Source organism: Hylobates moloch, unplaced genomic scaffold (assembly GCF_009828535.3).
Source record: "Hylobates moloch isolate HMO894 unplaced genomic scaffold, HMol_V3 SCAFFOLD_11, whole genome shotgun sequence".
Classification (NCBI taxonomy): Eukaryota; Metazoa; Chordata; class Mammalia; order Primates; family Hylobatidae; genus Hylobates; species Hylobates moloch.
The window spans coordinates 29,501,846-29,525,400 of NW_026652286.1; the positions used below are offsets into that span (position 1 = coordinate 29,501,846).

The window sequence follows — 23,555 nt, forward strand, 5'->3', positions numbered from 1 at the left end:
CTAAGACTGCAGGAGTTCATGATGGGAATGTGAAACTGCTGGAGATCTCTCTCTTACCCTTTCCCCACACTGGGAAGCTGCTCAGGGCTTCCAGCTGATCCCAGTTAGGCTTTCCCACTCGCTTCCCCGTCTTTTCATGCCTTAAGTGTTTTCTGTCACTTTTTTGCTGAATTCCAGCATTCTCTCTTAGACGCTCTGTTTGAAGTGTGATAATCCAGTTGCTATTTTGATTCTTCTTTGTGGAGGAGGCTAGTGTCCAGTGCTTCTAGTAAGCCATCTCAAAGCCCCTCCTCTATAGTTTTATTTTAAATTTGTCAATATTAACAAGTAGATCAATTGACTTCCCTTCTAAAAGGTGAAGAGTTAATCCCATGTAAGTATCCTTCTTCTTCCTCCTTCCACTTCATGAAAATTGTTATGTATTTATTTTCATTTGGTATATATACTCACAATGGTATCTCTTATGAATTATCTTCTTGTGCCACGTGCAACACTTAAATCAAGCTACTTGTCATTTAAAAAATGCCATTTAAATTAAGAATTATTTAAAATATTTAGAAAAGTTTTTTAATAGATTCATTCAGAAAATATTTATTAAGGATTGTGTAATGGGTTGAATCGTGTCACTGCAATATTCATATATTGAAGTTCTCACCCCTAGTATGTCAGAAGACGACCGTATTTGGAGACAAGGCCTTTACAGAGCGAATGAAGTTAAAATGAGCACGTTAGGGTGAGCCTGGACTGAATATGACTCATGTCTTTATAAGAAGAGGAGGTTAGGACACAGACACATAGAAGACCATGTGAAGAGAGGAGAAGAAGTTCCCATAAATAAGCCAAGGAAAGAGGCCTCAGAAGAAGCCACTATGAGATATCACTATACACCTCTTAGAATGGCTAAAAAAAGTTCATAGTTTCGAATGTTGGCAGAGGTTTGGAGAAACTCAATTTTTCATACATTGCCAGTAAGAAAGTAAAATCGTATAACTACTTTGGGAAACTCTTTCATATTTACCTAAAAAGGTATCTATACACACCGTTCTTAATTAACAATCCATACTAGGCATTTATCCTAGAGAATGGAACTATGTTCACTTAAGAAATTTGCACACAAATGTTTATAGCAGTGATATGGTCTGGCTGTGCCCTCACCCAAATCTCATCTTGAATTGTAACTCCCACAATTCCCACATATCATGGCAGGAACCTGATGGGAGGTGATTGAATTTTGGGGTGGATCTTTCCCATGCTGTTCTTGTGATAGTGAATAAGCCTCATGAGATCTGATGGCTTTAAAAAATGGGAGTTTGCCTGCACAAGTTCTCTCTTTGCCTGCTGCCACCCACATAAGATGTGACTTGCTCCTCCTTGCCTTCCGCCATGATCATGAGGCCTCCCCAGCCATGTGGAGCTGTGAGTGCAATTACACCTCTTCCTTCTGTAAGTTGCCCAGTCTCGGGCATGTCTTTATCAGCAGCATGAAAATGGACTAATACAGTAAATTGGTACCAGTAAAGTGGGGTGTTGCTGAAAAGATACCTGAAAATGTGCAAGCAACTTTGGAACTGGGTTACAGGCAGAGGTTGGAACAGTTTGGAGGGCTCAGAAGAAGACAGGAAAATGTGGAAAAGTTTGGAATTTCCTAGAGACTTGTTGAATGGCTTTGACCAAAAGCCTGATAACAATATGGACAATAAGATCCAGGCTGAGATGGTCACAGATGGAGATGAGGAACTTGTTGGAAACTGGAGTGAAGGTGACTCTTGTTATGTTTTAGCAAAGAGACTGGTGGCATTTTGTTCCTGCCCTAGAGATTGGTGAAACTTTGAACTTGAGAGAGATGATTTAGGGTATCTGGAAGAAGAAATTTCTAAGCAGCAAAGCATTCAAAAGGTGACTTGGGTGCTATTAAAAGCATTCAGTTCTATAAGGGAAGCAGAGCATAAAAGTTTGGAAAATTTGCAGCCTGACAATGTGATGGAAAAGAAAAACCCATTTTCTGAGAAGAAATTCAAGCCAGTTGCAGAAATTTGCATAGTAACGAGAAGCCGAATGTTAATCCTCAAGACAATGAAGAAAGTGTTTCCAGGACATGTGAGAGGTCTTCACAGCAGCCCTTCCCATCACAGGCCCAGAGGCCTAGGAGAAAATAGTTTTGTGGGCTGGGCCCAGGGTCCCTGTGCTGTGTGTACCCTAGGGACATGGTACCTTGTGTATCAGCCACTCCAGCCGTGGCTGAAAGGAGCCAACATAGAGCTTGAGCCATGGTTTCAGAGGGTGCAAGCCTCAAGCCTTGGCAGCTTCCACATGGTGCTGAGCCTGCTAGTGCACAGAAGTCAAGAACTGGTGTTTGGGAATCTCCACCTAGATTTCAGGGGATGTCCAGACAGAATTTTGCTGTAGGGGTGGGGCTCTCATGGAGAACCTCTGCTGGAGCAGTGCGGAAGGGAAATGTGGGTCAGAGCCCCGACACAGAGTACCTATTGGGGCACTGCCTAGTGGAGCTGTGAGAAGAGGGACACCGTCCTCCAGGCCCCAGAACAGTAGATCCACTGACAGTTTGCACCGTGTGTCTGGAAAAGCTGCAGACACTCAACGCCAGCCCGTGAAAGCAGCTGGGAGAGAGGCTGTACCGTGCAAAGCCACAGGGGCAGAGCTGCCAAGACCATGGGAACCCACCTCTTGCATCAGTGTGACCTGGATGTGAGACATGGAGTCAAAGGAGATCATTTTGGAGCTTTAAGATTTGACTGCCCTGCTGGATTTCAGACTTGCATGGGGCCTGTAGCCCCTTTGTTTTGGCCAATTCCTCCCATTTGAAATGGCTGTATTTACCCAGTGCCTGTACCCCCATTGTATCTAGTAAGTAACTAACTTGCTTTTGATTTTACAGGCTTATAGGTGAAAAGGACTTGCCTTGTCTCAGATGAGACATTGGACTGTGGGCTTCTGAGTTAATGCTGAAATGAATTAAGTCTTTGGGGGACTGTTGGGAAGGCATGATTGGTTTTGAAATGTGAGGCCATGAGATTTGGGAGGGGCCAGGGTGGAATGATATGGGTTGGCTGTGTCCCCATCCAAATCTCATCTTGAATTGTAACTCCCACAATTCCCACATATCAGGAGGAACCCGGTGGGAGGTGATTGAATTTTGGGGCGGGTCTTTCCCGTGCTGTTCTTATGATAATGAATAAGTCTTTATGAGATCTGATGGCTTTAAAAAATGGGAGTTTGCCTGCACAAGTTCTCTTTTTGCCTGCAGCCATTCACATAAGATGTGACTTGCTCCTCCTTGCCTTCCGCCATGATCATGAGGCCTCCCCAGCCATGTGGAACTGTGAGTCCATTTATACCTTTTCCTTTTGTAAATTGCGCAGTCTCAGGTATGTCTTTATCAGCAGTGTGAAAACAGACTAATACAAGCAGCTTTATTTATAATAGCCAAAGTGGAAACAATTCAAATGTCTTTCCACTTATGAATAGTGAAAGAAACTATAATACACCTAGAGAATAGAATTTTGCTTAACAATTTAAGAAAATCAATGGCCAGGCGCGGTGGCTCACACCTATAATCCTAGCACTTTGGGAGGCCGAGGCAGGCAGATCATGAGGTCAGGAGATCGAGACCATCCTGGCTAACATGGTGAAACCTTGTCTCTACTAAAAATACAAAAAATTAGCCGGGCATGGTAGCGGGCGCCTGTAGTCCCAGCTACTTGGGAGGCTGAGGCAGGAGAATGGCGTGAACCCAGGAGGCGGAGCTTGCAGTGAGCCTAGACCACACCACCGCATTCCAGCCTGGGCGACAGAGCAAGACTCCGTCTCCAAAAAAAAAGAAAAGAAAATCAACAACAAATTACTTACTACAACAACTTGGGTAGATTTTGAGGACATTATGCTTAGTGAAGAAAGTCAAACTCAAAAAGGTTATATACTATGTGATTCCATTTTATAACATTTTTGAAATGACAAAATTATAGAGATAAAGAGCAAGTAAGTGGTTGCCAGGGATTTGGGAAGGGGGATGGGTGTGGGTGTGACTATAATGTGTAACCTAAGAGAGTTCTTTTGTGGTGAAGTAACAGTCCTATATCTTGAATATGGTGGTAGTTATGTCAATCTATACATGTGATAAAATGTCATAGAATGATTCGCAAAGGGAAATCCACAAACAAAAAAAATGAGTGTATAAAAAACTAGTCATATCTGAATGGTTAGCTATGGTATAGATAATTTTATTGCACCAGTGTCAATTGCTTGATAATATACTATATTTATGCAATCTATCATCATTGGTGTAGGCTGGGTGTAGGGTACACAGGAACTCTCTGTACTAGTTTTGAAACTTCTGGTTAACCTGTAATTAATTCAGAATGAAAAGTTAAGAAACAATGGAAAGAGCAGTTGGTTGGGTTGACTACCTACTACCTATGTGGATAATTGAAGTCACAAAGAATGAGGGTGATGTTGATGAGGGGTATGTTAATGAGAAGTTTGTAAACCAAGATACACAGGCCATAAGATCATATAATAAGCATCATACACACATCTCTAAAATGAAGCATATGTTTAAATTTTGTCATATTTTCTTCCAATTGGTCTTTAAAATAAATAAATACAATTTTACAGATATACCTAGAGGCTCAAACCTGCATCTCTCCTCTCACTGATCTCTTCAGAGCTTCTGAATCTGATATTCATTATTCTCTCATATGTGTAGCAGGATGTTGAAACAGGAGTTTTAATTGAAATATCAAGACACTAGGCTGGGTGGGGTGACTCACACCTGTAATCCTAGCACTTTGGGAGGCCGAGGCGGGCAGATCACTTGAGGTCAGGAGTTCAAGACCAGCCTGGCCAACATGGAAACCATGTCTCTACTAAAAAAAAAAAAAAAAAAGACACTGTAGATACTACATTTCAAAAGAGGTGCAAGGTGAAATGCAGAATTTAAATGTGAAGTTTTTGGATAACCAATTACCAACTCTCAATCCATCATCCATATATCCATGTCAAGCCTATAAAAAAGTTTAGAGTTGGATTTTTACGTGAGGAATAAAATGTTGAACTTAATTTAAAGATGAACTATCTTCCCTAATTCCACTTTGGGTCTTTTGCAGGCAAAAATGCTGCACCAGAGAAGGGGGTGCTTTCCACTGCTTCTCTCTTTCCCCCTACTCCCACACTTCTCTTTGTTCCAATCTCTCTGTTGTTTTTACCAATGTTTTCTGACCCTGAAGGATCTGACATATTCCGGGGAGGATTGTTGGGAGGGTAAGACATTGCCTTTTGGCTTCTCCTGCTAGGCTGACCTGGCTGGCCTGCACAAGACTTGGCCATACTGAACAGTTCATTCCAACTAATTTCACAAAAGGATTGCCAACTCCTATCATTTCAAGGCCACTACAGACACTGGTCATTGTTTAAAGCACTCCAGCCTTATAAACCTTCTTTTTTAAAACTTGAATTAAATTTTTTTTAGAGACAAGGTCTTGCTCTGTTGCCTAGGCTGGAGTGTAGTTGTGCAATCCTGGCTCACTGCAGCCTTGACCTTCTGCACTGAAGCGATCCTCCCACCCCAGCCTCCCAAGTTGCTGCGACTACAGGCATGTGCCACTGTGCCTAATTTTTAATTTTTTGTGGAGATGGTGTCTTGCTATGTCGCCCAGCTAGTCTTGAACTCCAAGCCTCAAACTCCTGGACTCAAGAGATCCTCTTGCCTTGGTCTCCCAAAGTTCTGAGACTACAGGCATGAGTCACTGTGCCTGGCCTTTAGAGTACTCTTAAGAGGGATCTTGCAACTATGACCAGTCCATTTTCATGCTGCTCATAAAGACATACCCAAGATGGGGGCAATTTACAAAAGAAAGAGGCTTAATTGGACTTACAGTTCCACGTGGCTTGGGAAGCCTCACAATCATGGCAGAGGGCAAGGAGGAGCAAGTCACGTCTTACATGGATGGCAGCAGGCGAAGAGAGAGAACTTGTACAGGGGAACTCCTCTTTTTAAAACCATCAGATCTCGTGAGACTTACTCACTATCATGAGAACAGCATGGGAAAGACTTGCCCCCATGATTCAATTACCTCCCACTGGGTCCCTCCCACAACACATGAGAATTCAAGATGAGATTTGGGTGGGAACATAGCCAAACCGTATCAATGACAAAATACTTAGGGTGGCACAAGGAAAGAAACTCATTTACATACAGATCACCATTCCCTAAATTACTTCTATGCTTTTATTAACAATGCTACTATGAATTCCCTCCTTTCCCGTTTCCAGAAAAAAAGAATTTATTGGTACAGTCGAGAAAGATGGAGATGTTCTTAGTTCAGACTGCTTTTTCTAAGAAAAAAAGAAAACAAAAACAGGAAAAACAAGGCTAAAATTCATCTACCCAAAGTCATTGAGGAATCATTGAGACCCTTCAGAGGCATGAGGCTGAGAGCAGAGCAGGTAACTGTCAATACTGGCAGGGTAGTGTTGCTCTCAAAGTCCTGTCTGACTGACAGGGCAGAGGTTCCTCCTCACTGCTCCAATCTGCTTCCCGACAGCCCCAGGGTTTCCTGAGGAAGCCACCCTCCACCTTCATCCACCTCAGGTGTGTCCTGCAGAGACTTCTGGAGAACCAGCTTCAGGTTCTGCCAATTTTGACGCTGCCTAAAGGAGCCCATGAAGACGTAAATGATGGGGTTGGCACTGCTGTTAAGAGAGGACAGGACATCTGAAACTGGATGCAAATGACAAAGGAAGACATCAAAATCCCGAGGATCCAGAATAATAGGAACCACTTAATGCTAAAGGGCAGGCTGCAAATAAGGGAGAGCAGCACTGTGAGCAGGATGGTCACACAGCCTGGTCAGCAGGATGTGCAGGGAGCCACAGAGGATCCTGACCAGCAGGACCAGGCTGGACTCACAGAGAACCACAACAAAAATAAAATAAAATAAAAATCAGCCACACTGGGCCGGGCGCGGTGGCTCATGCCTGTAATTCCAGCACTTTGGGAGGACGAGGCGGGCGGATCACGAGGTCAGGAGATGGAGACCATCCTGGCTAACACGGTGAAACCCCGTCTCTACTAAAAAATACAAAAAATTAGCCGGGCGAGGTGGCGGGCGCCTGTAGTCCCAGCTACGCAGGAGGCTGAGGCAGGAGAATGGCGTGAACCCCGGGGGACGGAGCCTGCAGTGAGCCGAGATCGCGCCACTGCACTCCAGCCTGAGTGAAAGAGCGAGACTCCTTCTCAAAAAAAAAAAAAAAAAAAATCAGCCACACTGCAGTGATGAAATCAAATGTCCAACACCAACCATAGTCACCATCACTAATTAAGAAGCCACAAAACTTCCCTTCCAGAGTGCTCAGCAGCGGGGACGGGGCCCAGAGCAGGGCACACATGACTGTTGACAGGTTTCTTGGGCGGCGGCAGCAGCACCAGATAGGCCACAGGATGGACAGGCAGCGCTCAGTACTGACGGTGCTCAGCATGCTCAGGCCTGCAAGGTAGGCAAAGGTCATCACGCTGGTGAAGAAGTTCAGAGTGTCCAAGTCACAAGTTAGAAGAGGAGTCTCATTTGTTTTTATTTACTGGTGTGAGCTCTGTCCTTCAGGCTGGAATGGTTGGATCCATGCTCAGAACCCTCCATTGGTGCCCCTGGAAGGTTAGTGGGAACACAAACAAGATTTGAACACCATCTGTATGATCTCTGATTTGTAGGACCACTCTGCAATGTGTGAATTACTGTCCCCATTTTACAGAGAAGGGATACAGGCTTATAGAGAATAAATAACAAATCGAAAGGTAGAGATCCCTTGAAACTAGATTCAAACCCAGTTCTCGCTGGCTCTAAAGCCTGGGCTCTATTGCAACAGAGGTCCTCTGCTGACATGGGACTATTCTATGCTGGAAATACCTTCACTCAACCGGCTAAGGCTATGGACCCAAGCATTACTCTCTCCTGGGCCAGAAATTTTCCCTCAAGTGCAGGAATTCAGAAAGACAAAGAGGTGACTGTGACACCCCCATGACTAGGAGTGGTATATCCATGGAGGAGAAAGAAGATCATGATTTAAGGGACATGAGAGCAATGTAACATTTTGCTAGGACAGATGTAAGAATGGCTGGGCCTTGTGGGTTAGAAATGGCTCCGTGTGTCAGTCATTGAAGTCAGAAGCACTTTTTATAACCCCAGTGCCTAATTCCTTGTTCAGCACACTGTGTTCTCCACAAATGTTTATTCAATGAATGAATGCATGAATGAGGAGCCTAATGGTAGTGGCAGATTTGGTGGTTAAACGGGAAATAAAAATGAAAGCACAATTAAAAGCATTAGAATACACATGTATAATGAAATGAAGAAAACTTCATTTATTCAGAATTCTTTTTCTGAACAGCTCTGTGTGTGTTGAGTAATTACTGATGTGTGCCCAAATAACTGAAGTTGACCACTGATGTGCCTTTGATATGAGAACTCAGTATGGCTTTGCTGAACACCTGGAAGCATTTTGGTACACAATGTTGGGGTAGGAAGTGGATTTGAGCTGAATTGCTCAGCAATATAGTGGATGAAGGAGTGAGTGTGAGGTCTGAGTGCCACTGAAGGAGGAGACTGAAGTGTGGGAATAGAGATGGAAGACTGCTAAGTGGTGTGCTGAGTGTGCACAACGTAAACCTACTTCACTCTTTCCCAAGAGATCTTTAGAAGAGTTTCTTTTGCTGGCTAAATCTTCTGTGTGAGAGGAGTCTATGTTGGGATGCAGAAAAAGCACCAGGCTTGGAGTATAAAGAGAGATGCTCATGCAGATTTCAACTGGAGACAGAGGACTAGCTCTCATCCGGGTAAATAACAGCAGCTAATTGAGAGTTTACCAGCTACTGTCTCCTTTAATCCTCTCAAGAGCTTAGGAGGGAAGAATTATTAATATTCCCATTTTACAGAGGATGGCATAGGGCCGCAAAATGGATGCATAATTATTCCTTGGTCTCACACAATGTGGATTTGAACCTAACAGGGCTGCCTCAGGATTCAATCTTAGGTCCAGCCCTTTGGCCCCAACACCACCAAGCGTTCAATACACATGTTTGAGGGGGAAACAGGGGAGTAATTCCCAAGTTTCATCCAAGTTGATTGTCAAGATTAGGGGTTGAAAAAAAAGCTAACTATAACAAACTTCAGTTAGAGAGAGAATGAGAAGCAAATCAAATAGGAAACAAAAGAGTGATGAGTGAAAGCCAATTAGGAACAGATAGGAGAATCCAGGAGCCCTTTTCTACCTTACAGATGTAGCCATCACTCGGTTATCCAGAGGATTCAATAAAACAGGAGGCCTCTAAGTGGAAAGAGGTTGCATCTTCTTCCGAGCGTGGAGAGAAGCATCAGGTGTGAATGCATCCACTATGAGCTCTCTTAGAGAGACAAACTCCCACAGCCTTGGTTGGCCAGGAAAAGAAAAGGAAGGAAAACCAAGACTTCCGTTGCTCGCACTCAAGGTACTGAATAGTTTGTAAATGTATTATTAGGGTGTGATACATTTGTCTTCCTTATCAAAGCTGAACCTTCATAACTAAGTCGTACCTGTATTTGTTCACTATTGTGTCCTCAACATTTAGTATGTGCTCCTTAAGGGCCACTTTTTGTAATATTCTCAGTTAATACAGGAAGAGGCTTAGAGTACATTGGATTTTCCTGTTCACATCATGAAGAGCGTGGCCAATACCAGCCTCTGTCTCCTGGAGCCCTATCTGAGGCTTTTCCACTGTCTCCTGCCCTATCAATCATTATTTCTTGGGGGAACACCCAAAACATTGTCATGTGAACACAGAATCGAAGAGACTATTAGGGTCTGTAGAGACTGCTAGTGTCCCCTGCTAACCATTCCTCTCCTCAGTCACATAGTATTTCTTTCTTTTTTTTTCTTTTTGAGATGGAGTCTCACTCGGCCACCCAGGCTGGGGTGCAGTGGTGTGACCTCGGGTCACTGCAACCTCCGCCTCCCAGGTTCAAGTGATTCTCCTGCCTCAGCCTCCCGAGTAGCTGGGATTACAGGCACCTGCCACCATGCCCGGCTAATTTTTGTATTTTTAGTAGAGACAGGGGTTTCACAATGTTGGCCAGGCTGGTCTGGAACTCCTGACCTCAGGTGATCCACCCGCCTTGACCTCCCAAAGTGCTGGGATTACAGGTGTGAGCCACTGTGCCTGGCCTGTCACATAGTATTTCTGAGAGTTATAAATCATGAAAAGGATCCTATTTACCCTAACCCCTGCCTTGATGTTCATGACATCTTGTGATTAGGCACTAGACAATGATAGATGAGCACATATGATGTAACTGACTCTTGGATTAATGGAAGAAGTGTGGTCTCCCTCTCTCCTCTTCTTCATCCCAGGCTGGAAGGTTGATGTTGCGGGAAGCCTGCAGAATCACAAGGATGAGGGCACCTGTCTAGGGATTAGGGAGCAGCAACATGGAAGGGCTCCTGGTGTCTAATGCCTGGAACCTCCAGTCCAGCCCAGGTCTAGTAAACTTTGTTACAGAAGTCATTGTTACTATGGGACTTTTTTAGAGCAGCCACACTTATACTCTGACCGATAAGGAAAAAGTTTTCTCTTTTTCAATACATTCCATTTTCAGGGAATTTTTGATGAATATGGAAGATTATTTCATAAAAGTGACACTAGAGAAAGAAAATGCAAACAGGAAAAAAACTAACTGATGGAGATGTGATGAAAAAAATGGTTTACTAACATTTAGATAGAGAAAACCCCGGGAATAAAGGGAGGTTAGAGGGATCATTTCATTGGCCCTGGATATTTTTTCCTCACCCTTTTCCATTCTGTTTGACATCCCAAGAGGGATGCTTACCTCATCAGTGGGATTCTTTTCCTTCTGGTTTCTGAATTGAGCCACTGGGAGATCCCAGCAGAAGAAGAGTGATTTTGGATTTTCGCTTCCTGGCTCTCTGCCTATGTGGCTGTGTGTTGGTGATGCAGGGCTCCTCCACCTGCCTGGTCGTCCTCTCCCACCCCTACAGCTAGCTACAGGTAAAGCTATGATTTCAATGATTACTCCTCCTTCCCTGTCCCTTTAAACCTAGGAGAGGAAGCAGTGCTCCACTATTGCTGCTTAGGATGCTGCCCTAGGCATTGTCTCTTTCCCTTAACTCTGCCCATCTTAGTAAATAGTTCCCTCATGAAACACTCCTCAATTATTTCAGTTAGGACTATTCGTTTCTTCCTGGACCTTTCCAAATATACAAAGGAGAATAACTTTGAAAAGCAAGTAATGCAATAAAACCTGGGTGTACAGCAGTTCAGCTCTGGGAAGCAATACCTGTATGTTATCCTACTCCTTAAATGAATGTAAGAGGCAGCTTCTTTCCATGAAAGCAGATTTGAATGGTTGGAATAAAGGGAGTGATACAGGGAGATGGATCCAAAGAAAGGTCTGCTTGACTCCGTTTGGAACTGCCATAGTTTAGGCTGCCAGTACTCAGTCTCCAGAAGGAGGCCTTATGTCTCCTGCCTTTTCCTGAGGGAGGCACCATCACCCACTGCATGTAGCACTCCAAGGTATAAGCACAGGGATGTAAAACTAGAGCAAAAGTTATAACTGGAAATCAGACAGTTTTTGGTGTATATCCTTACCTTTCCTCCATTCTTTTGTCCAGGGGTAGAGAGTTGTCTGGTGCTGAATGGGGACAGCCTTTTTTGGATTGGGTGATGCCTGAGGATTTTTCTTGTTTTTCCTTTTTCTTTAATGAAATTATTATTATTTAAATAGTTTTTGGGGAACGGGTGGTGTTTGGTTACATGGATAAGTTCTTTGGTGGAGATTTCTGAGATTTTGGTGCACCCATCACCCAAGCAGTGTACACTGTATCCAGTGTGTAGTCTTTTATCCCTCACTTCACTCCCACCCTTCCCCCGCGAGTTCCCAAAGTCCATTATATCATTCTTATGCCTTTGCGCCCTCATAGCTTAGCTCCCACTTAAAAGTGAGAACATAACAATGTTTGGTTTTTCATTCCTGAGTTACTTCAGTTAGGATAATGGTCTCCAACTCCAACCAGGTTGCTGCGAATGCTGTTATGTTGTTTCTTTTTCTTTGTCCGCTCATTGGTTGATGAGTATTTAAGCTGGTTCCATATTTTTGCAATTGCAAATTGTGCTGCTATAAACATGTGTTTACGGCTGTGCATGGTGGCTCATGCCTGTAATCCCAGCACTTTGGGAACCCGAGGCAGGTGGATCACCTGAGGTCAGGAGTTCAAGACCAGCCTGACCAATATGGTGAAACCCCGTCTCTACTAAGAATACAAAAATTAGCCAGGCATGGTGGTGTGCACATATAGTCCCAGCTACTCGGGAGGCTGAGACAGGAGAATTGCTGGAACCAGGGAGGCAGAGGTTGCAGTGAGCCGAGATCACGCCACTGCACTCCAGCCTGGGCAATAGAGTGAGACTCCGTCAGAAAACAAAACAAAACAAAACAAAACAAAACAAAACAAAACAAAACTCTATGTGTTTACAAGTGTCTTTTTAATATGACTTCTTTTCTACCTGAGGATTTTTCTATGTTCTCTAATTGTGGAGATGCCTACAGGAGCAGAACTGAAAGCTGATGACTAAGCCAGGCTTATCAAGTTGCTGGACATCTTGTGATTTCCTGCACAAGAACTACAGAAAAATTAGAGACCAGAGGCATTTGAGGCAGGATTTCTCACTGAGATGTTTCTTAGCCTCTACCCCATTTCCACTAACACCTTAGCCTCTCTCATTCCATCCTTTCTGGTTCACCTCCCTGTAAGTAATTGCTGTTCTGGACCCTTAATTGCCAACTGCAAGCCTAGGTAGTATCATCAAGCAATGAGAGCTTGCATTGTGGAGCTTTATAACTAAAGAATAAAGTGGATCATAGGGTCATTCAATACTTACAATGGTCTGATTCTACTTTTTTTGGTATTTTTTTGTTTTGTGATTCCAAAATAGAGATTTATTTATTAAGGATTATTTAGTTTCTGCATAAAAATCTCCAATTGTTCCTCATTGGGTTTTTTCTTTAAAAACACACATCAACTCTTTTGGAGTTGCTTTGTTTGCCCCAGCACATTAAAAAATACGGCTCTTTTTAGCACCAGGAAGAACAGTTAAGGTTAAGGCAGTGAGGCGTTTTCTTGGATCTTAGCAACTGAAGGGTCCATCTCTCCCTGTCACCAGTAGGTAGTTTCTTAGGTTGGAAAATCTGTCCCTGAAGGAAATAATTCTGCAGAAGGATGCAAACAGTCTTCTATGGTCAATTGTTTGTGCCCTATAGCTTTGAAAGAAACGCCTCTTGGTCATTAAGGGCTTGCTGGTTGGTTTCAGCTGTAAAACAACAACAACAAAAACAACCAGAATAAGGAAAACAACAAAAAAAAACCTGTCTAGTGAGACAGAAAGAGCAGGGTTTATAATAGTGCTGTGAGGCTGGGCTGTGCAAACCACATGAGAATACACGCCAGTTTGCTTTTTAAAAAAATCACACATAGGGGCCCTGCATAATTTCAAATCAAACTCTTTATAGTCCTTAAAATAACCAAAATAGCAATATAGTGAGAGTCTCATAAGGTCACGTGCTTTTTTTTTTTTTTTTTTTTTTTTGAGACGGAGTTTCGCTCTTGTTGCCCAGGCTGGAATGCAGTGGCGCGATCTCAGCTACTGTAACCTCCACCTCCCGGATTTTAGTGATTCTCCTGCCTCAGCCTCCCAAGAAGATGGGATTACAGGCATGCGCTATCATGCCTGGATAATTTTATATTTTTAGTAGAGACAGGGTTTCACCATGTTGGTCAGGCTGATTTCAAACCCTGACTTCAAGTGATCCACCTGCCTCTTTTGTTTTTTGAGACGGAGTTTCGCTCTTGTTGCCCAGGCTGGCGTGCAATGGTGTGATCTCAGCTCTCTGCAACCCCCACCTCCCGGGTTCCAGTGATTCTCCTGCCTCAGCCTCCTGAGTAGCTGGAGCTACAGGCGCGTGCCACCACGCCTGGCTAATTGTTTTATATTTTTAGTAGAGATGGGGTTTCACCATGTTGGCCAGGCTGGTCTCAAACTCCCAACCTCAGGTGATCCACCCGCCTTGGCCTCCCAAAGTGCTGGGATTACAGGCGTGAGCCACGGCACCCAGCCATCATGTGCTTATTTTTAAAGCGAGGTGGATGACACCATTCACCCAGAGCCGTGTTCCTCGCTGGCGACAAAACAAAAACAAAAAACCCTAGGACTTGACTCATTAGAAGTGTTAATTGATTTTTACCACGCTGAAATGAAGGTGTAAAGTCAGTCTGTGCTGTTGTGAAATTCCAAGGAGATTTGGAAGTAAGATCATTATTTATTGGTCTTTTAAAATAGACCAAAAAAAAAAAAAAACTTAAAAAACGAGGGCTGTCCCCTGCAGACTCTGGCAGGACCCTGGGCCGCTGTGGGGGATGCAGGCCAGGGGCAGCTCACCGACTTGATTCACAGTGATTCTGGTTTGCCTGTTTCTCCGTTTGGCCACTAGTCGGGGGCGTGTCCAGCGGTGGGCATGCTTACACCTTGTAGTTAAGCTCAGCGTTCATCTGGGTGTACATCTCGTAGATGACATCGATGGTCGCCCTGTAGTTGACTAGGAAGAGGCGGATCTTCTCCAGGCACTCCTCCTCCGTCATATTCTGCCTCTTGGAGAGCGCTTTCAGGAAGCCGGACTTACAGGGGGCTGCGTACAGTGCTTCCTGGAAGATCTTCTGCACGATCTAGCCGTGGTACTTTTTGAGAGCCATTTCGTAGGCCTTGGTGGCGTTGACGCGGATGAGGTTGGGGTGGTTCTCATCCCGCTCCTCGTTGCAGATGCTCTGGAGGAAGACCTGGATGAAGTGGAGGCCTCTTTTCAGCCACATCAGCGCCAGTGTGGCCACTAATTTGGGCCACTCTGCTCCATACATTTCTTTCTCCACCTCCAGGATGCTCTGCAGGGTCCGGAACTTGGCTGGGTTGGTGTCGTACACAGCTTTGATATTCGCGATGTTGCCGCTTATGTCTGCCTTGATGGGAGTAAACACGGGGGACCTAAGGCAATAGAAGAAGGGCGGCAGGTGGGACATCGCCTCGCGGAAGGGCCCGGTCTGGACCTGCTTGTCCGCGGGCAGCGGCTTCAGCAGCTGTTCGGCCAGCAGCGCCATTTCGGGGTCGAGGCCCGTGGTGATGCCGCAGCCGGCCGCCCCACCCCACCCCACCGCACCCCACGCCCGCCGCCGTCAGCGCCGGGGCCGTCACACCCCTTTTTTTGGGTATGTTTTCATGATCACAGTGATAATGCATCTATGCGTGTATTTTAATTCCAAATGACAACGTAGTACCTACAAAGTGAAAGACTCCGTAAATCTATTCTCCAGAGGCTTCCCCTTGCTACTCTTTTTATTCCTACTTTTTAAAATTATGAGCTCTGAATAGTAAACATATTTCTATCTTTAATTTATCAGTAAGGAGTGGCTCAATGGACATCCCTTATAAAATGTAAATAGTTCAGCACATATAATATATCCTTATTCTTTCTCCCTCTACTTCATGAAATTTGTTATTTATTTTCATTTGGTATGAATATTAAAAAATTAAAGACTTATCTTCTATCACTGCCCTCTTGTGCCTCATGCTGTAGCCAAATTAAGCTACTCGTCATTTAAAAAAAAGTCATTTGAATTAGAACCTATTTAAAATATTCAGAAATATTCTTCAATGCTGAGCAAATTTTTTTTTTTTTATTATTATACTTTAGGTTTTAGGGTACATGTGCACAACGTGCAGGTTTGTTACATATGTATCCATGTGCCATGTTGTTTTGCTGCACCCATTAACTCGTCATTTAGCATTAGGTATATCTCCTAATGCTGTCCCTCCCCCCTCCCCCCACCCCACAACAGTCCCCGGAGTGTGATGTTCCCCTTCCTGTGTCCATGAGTTCTCATTGTTCAATTCCCACCTATGAGTGAGAACGTGCGGTGTTTGGTTTGTTGTCCTTTCGATAGTTTACTGAGAATGATGGTTTCCAGTTTCATCCATGTCCCTACAAAGGACATGAACTCATCATTTATTATGGCTGCATAGTATTCCATGGTGTATATGTGCCACATTTTCTTAATCCAGTCTATCGTTGTTGGACATTTGGGTTGGTTCCAAGTCTTTGCTATTGTGAATAGTGCTGCAATAAACATATGTGTGCATATGTCTTTATAGCAGCATGATTTATAGTCCTTTGGGTATATACTCAGTAATGGGATGGCTGGGTCAAATGGTATTTCTAGTTCTAGATCCCTGAGGAATCGCCACACTGACTTCCACAATGGTTGAACTAGTTTACAGTCCCACCAACAGTGTAAAAGTGTTCCTGTTTCTCCACATCCTCTCCAGGACCTGTTGTTTCCTGACTTTTTAATGATGGCCATTCTAACTGGTGTGAGATGGTATCTCACTGTGGTTTTGATTTGCATTTCTCTGATGGCCAGTGATGATGAGCATTTTTTCATGTGTTTTTTGGCTGCATAAATGTCCTCTTTTGAGAAGTGTCTGTTCATGTTCTTCGCCCACTTTTTGCTGGGGTTGTTTGTTTTTTTCTTGTAAATTTGTTTGAGTTCATTGTAGATTCTGGATATTAGCCCTTTGTCAGATGAGTAGGTTGCAAAAATTTTCTCCCATTCTGTAGGTTGCCTGTTCACTCTGATGGTGGTTTCTTTTGCTGTGCAGAAGCTCTTTAGTTTCATTAGATCCCATTTGTCAATTTTGGCTTTTGTTGCCATTGCTTTTGGTGTTTTAGACATGAAGTCCTTGCCCACGCCTGTGTCCTGAATGGTATTGCCTAGGTTTTCTTGTAGGATTTTAATGGTTTTAGGTCTAACATTTAAGTTTTTAATCCATCTTGAATTAATTTTTGTATAAGGTGTAAGGAAGGGATCCAGTTTCAGCTTTCTACATATGGCTAGCCGTTTTCCCAGCACCATTTATTAAATAGGGAATCCTTTCCCCATTGCTTGTTTTTGTCAGGTTTGTCAAAGACCAGATAGTTGTAGATATGCAGCATGATTTCTGAGGGCTCTGTTCTGTTCCATTGATCTATGTCTCTGTTGTGGTACCAGTACCATGCTGTTTTGGTTACTGTAGCCTTGTAGTATAGTTTGAAGTCAGGTAGCGTGATGCCTCCAGCTTTGTTCTTTTGGCTTAGTCTTTTACATAATTATTGAATCTCCCTCCTGCACCTGCAATGTTTCCTTTTCTATTGGATCCTCCCACTACAGTTGAAACATATATATATGCAGGTATGCCTGAGGACCTGGAATGGGAATGACAATTTTTACTGTGTATATTAAATTTTTTTGAAACCTGTGACTTTATTACTTTGACAACATAAGTTTTCAAGCAAGGTAAATAAATTTAATGATCTAGCTAAGAGAGGGAGATGGGGATTTGAGAAGATATGAATGGGAAAGGAAATAAGGATAATGAGTGTAGGAAGACTCTTTGGAAGAGACTTTTTCTAAAGTAAAGAAAAGAAATCAGGCTGTAGATGAAGGGAAATGTGGACATGGGTGGTGATTTAAGCCAGGAATAGGATAGTGGGTTTCAACTGTAATGGAAGGATCCAATAGAGAAGAAAATATGAAAGATGCAGGAGGGGGATCCAATGATTTTATAAAATGATTCAGGGCGAGGGGGCAAGAGAAACTGCATTCAAGTGGAAAGGATGATTTCAAACAGGAGCACACAGAGCCCATTTCCTGGCATGAGAGAAAAGGCAGAGAAATGGGCTCAGAGACAAATGGGCAGGTAGCTTGTGTGGGGAGGTGGGTAATGCTCAGGAGTGCATCACTTCAGAATGATAAAAAGAATGAGGAAGTGGTTTCAAGAGAGAGATGGGGTGAAGAGTTTCGCTTGCAGAGTGAGAGGCAATTATGGAAATGCTAGATGATTGTTCAGGAGAAATAAATGGACATTTCAGGTTGAAAGTCATAAATATAAAGTGAAACAATGGGGCATGGTTGTTTACTTTGCTCCAGCCACATTCAGTTCTATGGGAACAGGCCTGGAGTTAGTGAAGAGCTGGATTCAACCAGGGCAAAAGATGAACAGATGCTTCAGCAAGGAGATGTATGCATGGCAAATAAATATGCACGAAAGATGCTCAACATCACTAATATTTAGGGCAATAAATAAAAAATCTCAAATATTGGCTGAGATTTGGAGGGATTGCCAGTGAGAAAGTAAAATGATAGAGCTATGCTGGGAAATCCTATTTTCATACAACCCAGAAATCCAGCTCTAGAATTTATTATATGGAGAGGAAAACTATGATAACTTAAAAATCTGTACACATAGGTTTCTAGTTGCTTTATTTTTAAATGCCACATTAGAAAAAAATGACAATGTCCTTCCACTTATGAATAGTGAAACAAAGCATAGCACATCCACACAATGGAACACTAATCGGTAGCATTAAAAAAAAAATCAGCAATAAGCTACTGATACCTGCAACAACTTGGGTGGATCTTGAAACCATTGTGCAGAATGAAAAAAGCCAAAGTCAAAAGATTGGTTACTGTATGACTCCATTTATGTAACACGTTTGAAATGACAAAATTATAGAGAAGGAAAATAGGTCAGTGATTAAAGGGATTTGGGAAGAAACATAGTGTGGCTATAACAGTAGGGGGAGTCCAAGGCAGTTCTTTTGTGGGGAATAAACACTTCTGGGTCTTCAGTGTGGTTTTGGTTATATTCATCTACACATGGGACAAAATATTATGGAATGAAACACAGAGGCATAGCTCGCTTCAAAAATGAGTGCATGCAAACACTGGTAAAATCTGGTAAGATTGTACTGTAGATATTTGGTGAAATCTGATAAGATTTGAAGTGTAGTAATTAGATGGTACTAATGTCAATCTTCTGGTTTTGATAACACATTTATGTTATATGTTACTATTGCTGTAGTTTGGGTGGTAGGCATACAGAAACTCTGTACTGTTTTTGTAACTTCTTCATAGTCTACAATTAGTTGAGAATGAAAACTTAAAAAACAAGCAAAAGGCCTTTTCTTTGTATGTATAACTTCCATAGATATTGAAGTCACCAAGTGATATGGTTTGACTGTGTCCCCACCCAAATCTCATTTTGAATTGTAGCTCCAATAATTCCCATGTGTCATGGGAGGAACCTGGTGGGAGATAACTGAATCATGGGGCTGGCCTTTCCCATGCTGTTGTGATAGTGAGTAAGTCTCACAAGATCTGATGGTTTTGTAAAGGGGAGTTCCCCTGCACGTCTCTCTTGCCTGCTGCCATGTAAGATGTAACTTTGCTCCCCATTCGCCTTCCACCATGATTGTGAGGCTTACCCACCTTTGAAGAACTGTGAGTCAATTAAACCTCTTTCTTTTATAAATTACCCAGTCTTGGGTATGCCTTTGTTAGCAATGTGAGAACAAACTAATACACTAAGAATGAGGATATGGGGTATACTGGAAGGAAGTTTGCAAGCCAGGGACATAGGCTAGAAGATGATATAATAATGAGTCACACACCTACCACAAAATTGAGCACATATTAAATTTTTATCATATTTGCTTCCAATTTATCTTGCAATTAATATATAAACTTTTACAGACACAATTAAAGGCTGAATCCTGCATCTCTACTCTCACTAGTAACTGTATATGAATTTGATAAGAAGGTAAGCGTGCCTGAGGACCTGGACAGGGAATGACAATTCTCATCAACTTCTTTAGAACTTCTCAGGTTGGTATGTATTATTCTTTCACATGTGTATCAGGATATTAAACCAGGATTACTGAGCTAAATATCAACACACTATAGATACTACATTACAAAAGAGGTGCAAGATGACACACAGAATTTGAATAGAGATATTTTGGACAACTGGTTACCAACTCTTAAGCTAGCACCCATATCAAGGCTATGCAAAAGTTTAGAGTTAAATTTTTATGTGACAAATAAAATGTTAAAATTAACTCAAAGATTAACTATCTCCCCTACTCCCAATGTGGGTCTTTTGCAGGTAAAATTGCTGCTCCAGAGAAGGGGCTGCATTCCACTGTTTCTGTCTTCCCCCCAACCCCCCAACTTTTTCTTATCTTTTATGTATGCCTTCTGACCCTGGAGGGCTGCACATAAGCCTTCTGACCCTGGAGGGCTGCACATATGCCTTCTGACCCTGGAGGGCTGGAGGAGGGTATGGAGAGCAGGACATTGACTTTGTGGCTTGTCCTTTTGGCCTGACCTACCTGGCCCACTCTGGACTTTACATTATTATAGAGCTCACTCCTACAAATATCACAAAATTAACACCAACACCTACCACTTCAAGGCCACAAAAGATAATGCTCATTATTCAGAGCACTCTAGCCTTGTGATTCTATTAAGAGGGATCTTGCCACCATGACCAGATACATGGGGTGACACAAGGAATAAAACTCATGAATGAATTATTCACCATTCCCTGAAAAACTCTATGCTTTTATTAACAGTGCCACTGTAAATTATCTCTTCTTCTATTTCCATCTGTCCAGATCCTATTTATCTCTCCTTGCCCAGTACAAAAATTTGTGTGACAGGCAAAATTTACAGAGGGTATAATTATAATAATAATCCCGGGTAAATTGTAGTCATCAGTTAAAATCCTACCTATTACACGAGGCCTTCCATGATCCACTCACTTCTACATACACACTTAGGAATGAGATCTGCTCTGTCTCTGCTCTCCTTCCTTGTGTTTGCATCCTGCAAGGTTTCAGAAGAATTGGACCAATATGATGGGCATGAGCATTGAGATTTCTTCTTCTACACTCTGCTGTTGTTGTTAGATAACAGCAAACAAATGCCATCTATATCTATAGTCAGCATTGGTTCATTGACAGTAATGGTGCCCAATGGATACCACACCATCATACAGAACAAGCATCACAGCAGTCTCTTCGGATTCTAGGTCGCTGCCACATAGGTGAGAAGAATATATACTGACTGTAATTATAGTCACTGTGCAGAGACATGAATTTCTCAGGCAGTCTGGATCATAACAGTACTTATCTTCAGTTCATGTTTATGGCAAAGTCACACTTTACCCACATATTCTGAAAAGAGATACCTGAGCACAAATGCACAAATGACACAGTTTCAGACTGAGACAATCCCATAACCTCACTATCTGCTTGGTTTGCCTGGAATGAGCATGTGACTCATGTTGGCCATGCAGTCAGCTTGAGAATCCCAAATCCCTGAAACTGTGTCCATGTTCTTCCCATTTTAGCACTTGCATATTCTGCATCCTTCTGTATTCTAAGATTTCTAGATACTTTGATTTGGGTTTGCCTTGAGGTAAGGGATTCTTCTGCTGGAACACAGGGTAATGGTAGTAGGTAGTTCTGCAATGCCTGTGACCCACGCACCTGCAGTGTCTGTTGAAAATCTTTTCTGGAATTGTACACTGGTGTGATATTGGACTATAGACTGAGGGGTGTTGTAAGATTCAGCCTATTAATCTTTTGATGTCATCAATTATAAAACCATTGTTGAGATTATTATCCTGCATGAGCAGCCACCTGGTGAACATTCTCTAGTTTATTGGAGTCATATTGCCCTGCTTCAGCTGGGTGCTTGGGGGTGGCATTCCTCTTCAGGATGGCAGCAAGATAACTCAGAATTTTTAGATACTCTCTCCTCTAAGCACCCTTGAGCCACAAACACAACGCTTGGATAGCATGTGTCACATTGGGAGTCAGTCTTTCCTGCACTAGTGTCCTTCCTTCACAGGCTATGAGCTCTGTGAATGTAGGTGTGTTCGCTTTGATTCCTAAGTGTCTGGCATGCAAGTTAGAGAATAGAAGATGCTAGTATGTATTTATATAATAAACAGTAGAATAAGTGAGAGATATTGCTATGAAAAGCCCACTTAATGATATATTCAGAAATGCAAGTGGATAGATTAATTGAAAATATCTGTTTATCAGTATTAATAAAAAAGGGTTCATTTGTAACATGAATATTTCATTTTTACCTAGATTCATTCACTATAACAGAACTAGACTACAGAACATTCCTTTGTGTAGGGTTCAGCAAATAGAATTCTACTCTATCTGTCTGAAAGCATATCTATCAATCATTGTCTATGATTTGCAGTGTGGATTAGTTTAAGTGTAGATCTTAGCATCAAATACATAACATTCTCTCTGAGGATATTGTTCAATATTGTTCATTTTTGTTTAATCTTATAGAGTTGGCAGACTCACACCTATGAAACTAACAATAATTTTGGAAGCTGCTTTTATTGTCCCTTTAAGCATTCATATTAATTTGTATGGAAACCGCAATTCTTCTTTCATACTCGTATTTCATTGATTTGTGGTGTATTTTCATAAATTAGGTAATTATATGACAAGCCTAATTGGCAAAAGAAAGACAGGAAACAGATCCAGTTGGTTCTTGTGAGGCTGATGACTCAGTGCCCTTGAGCCCAGGTGTACTAGAGCATCAGTGAATGGCCACGAGGTCTCAGCATTTGCTCAGCATCAATCAATATATTTTATTCATGAAGTAGAAAGGATTGGATATAGAGATAGGATGTATTAGTGAGAGACTTATTTGAAAGGTGTTTGCTTTTACATAGAATTAGCACAGTGCTTGATGAATTAGGTTTAAAAGTTTGTTGAATTCATGCCTAAAAAGTAGTCTGGGCCGGGTGTGGTGGCTGACGCCTGTAATCCCAGCACTTTGGGAGGCCAAGGCAGGCGGATCACAAGATCAAGAGATCGAGACCATCCTAGCCAACATGCTGAAACCCCGTCTCTACTAAAAATACAAAAAAGTAGCCAGGTGTGGTGGCAGGCACCTATAATCCCAGCTACTTGGGAGGCTGAGGCAGGAGAATCGCTTGAACGCAGGAGGTGGAGGTTGCAATGAGCCGAGATCATGCCATTACACTCCAGCCTGGGCAAAAATAAATAAATAAATAAATAAATAAATGTGCGAAACTCGTCTCCAAAAAAAAAAAAAAGTAGTCATGAATGGTAGTTCCCAAAAGGTGCCACGTGAGATTTTCATATCATTTCTCACTTTCTGGAGAATACTCCTGAATGTCCTGCATGCTCTTCCTCGACATGTAACTTTTAGAGGAAATGATATCATTGGCCTTGGAAAGAAGGCAGCTCATGAGCAGATTCCCGCATCCCCTCCGTTCTTCTTCCCAGAGGCAGTGAGCAGACCTGCAATGAAGGGGAACAGCTGTTCTCAGAATGACCAACTGCAGAGGACACTCTGTTGAGTGGGAGGTGCCTGTAGGAGTTCCAGTGAGATCTGGCGACTGAGCCAGCCTTTGCAAGATGCTGGATGACTCTGATTTTCAGGCGGGAGCTGCTTGAGAGAAATAGTTACCAACACTCTTCTAAATTCCACACCTAGTCTGTTGCACTAGAAATTCAAAGACAGGTTCTCTGCTCTTAAAGACCTCAGGGTGCGGTTGAAGAGAAAGA

At 42.7% G+C, this 23,555-nt stretch overlaps 2 pseudogenes; both read right to left on the bottom strand.

Moving 5' to 3' along the window:
* Positions 1 to 6,533: 6,533 nt before the first annotated feature.
* LOC116477294 (mas-related G-protein coupled receptor member X3-like) lies at positions 6,534 to 7,524 on the bottom strand (annotated as a pseudogene).
* A 7,053-nt stretch (positions 7,525 to 14,577) lies between these two features.
* LOC116477296 (glycolipid transfer protein-like) lies at positions 14,578 to 15,207 on the bottom strand (annotated as a pseudogene).
* Positions 15,208 to 23,555: the final 8,348 nt, after the last annotated feature.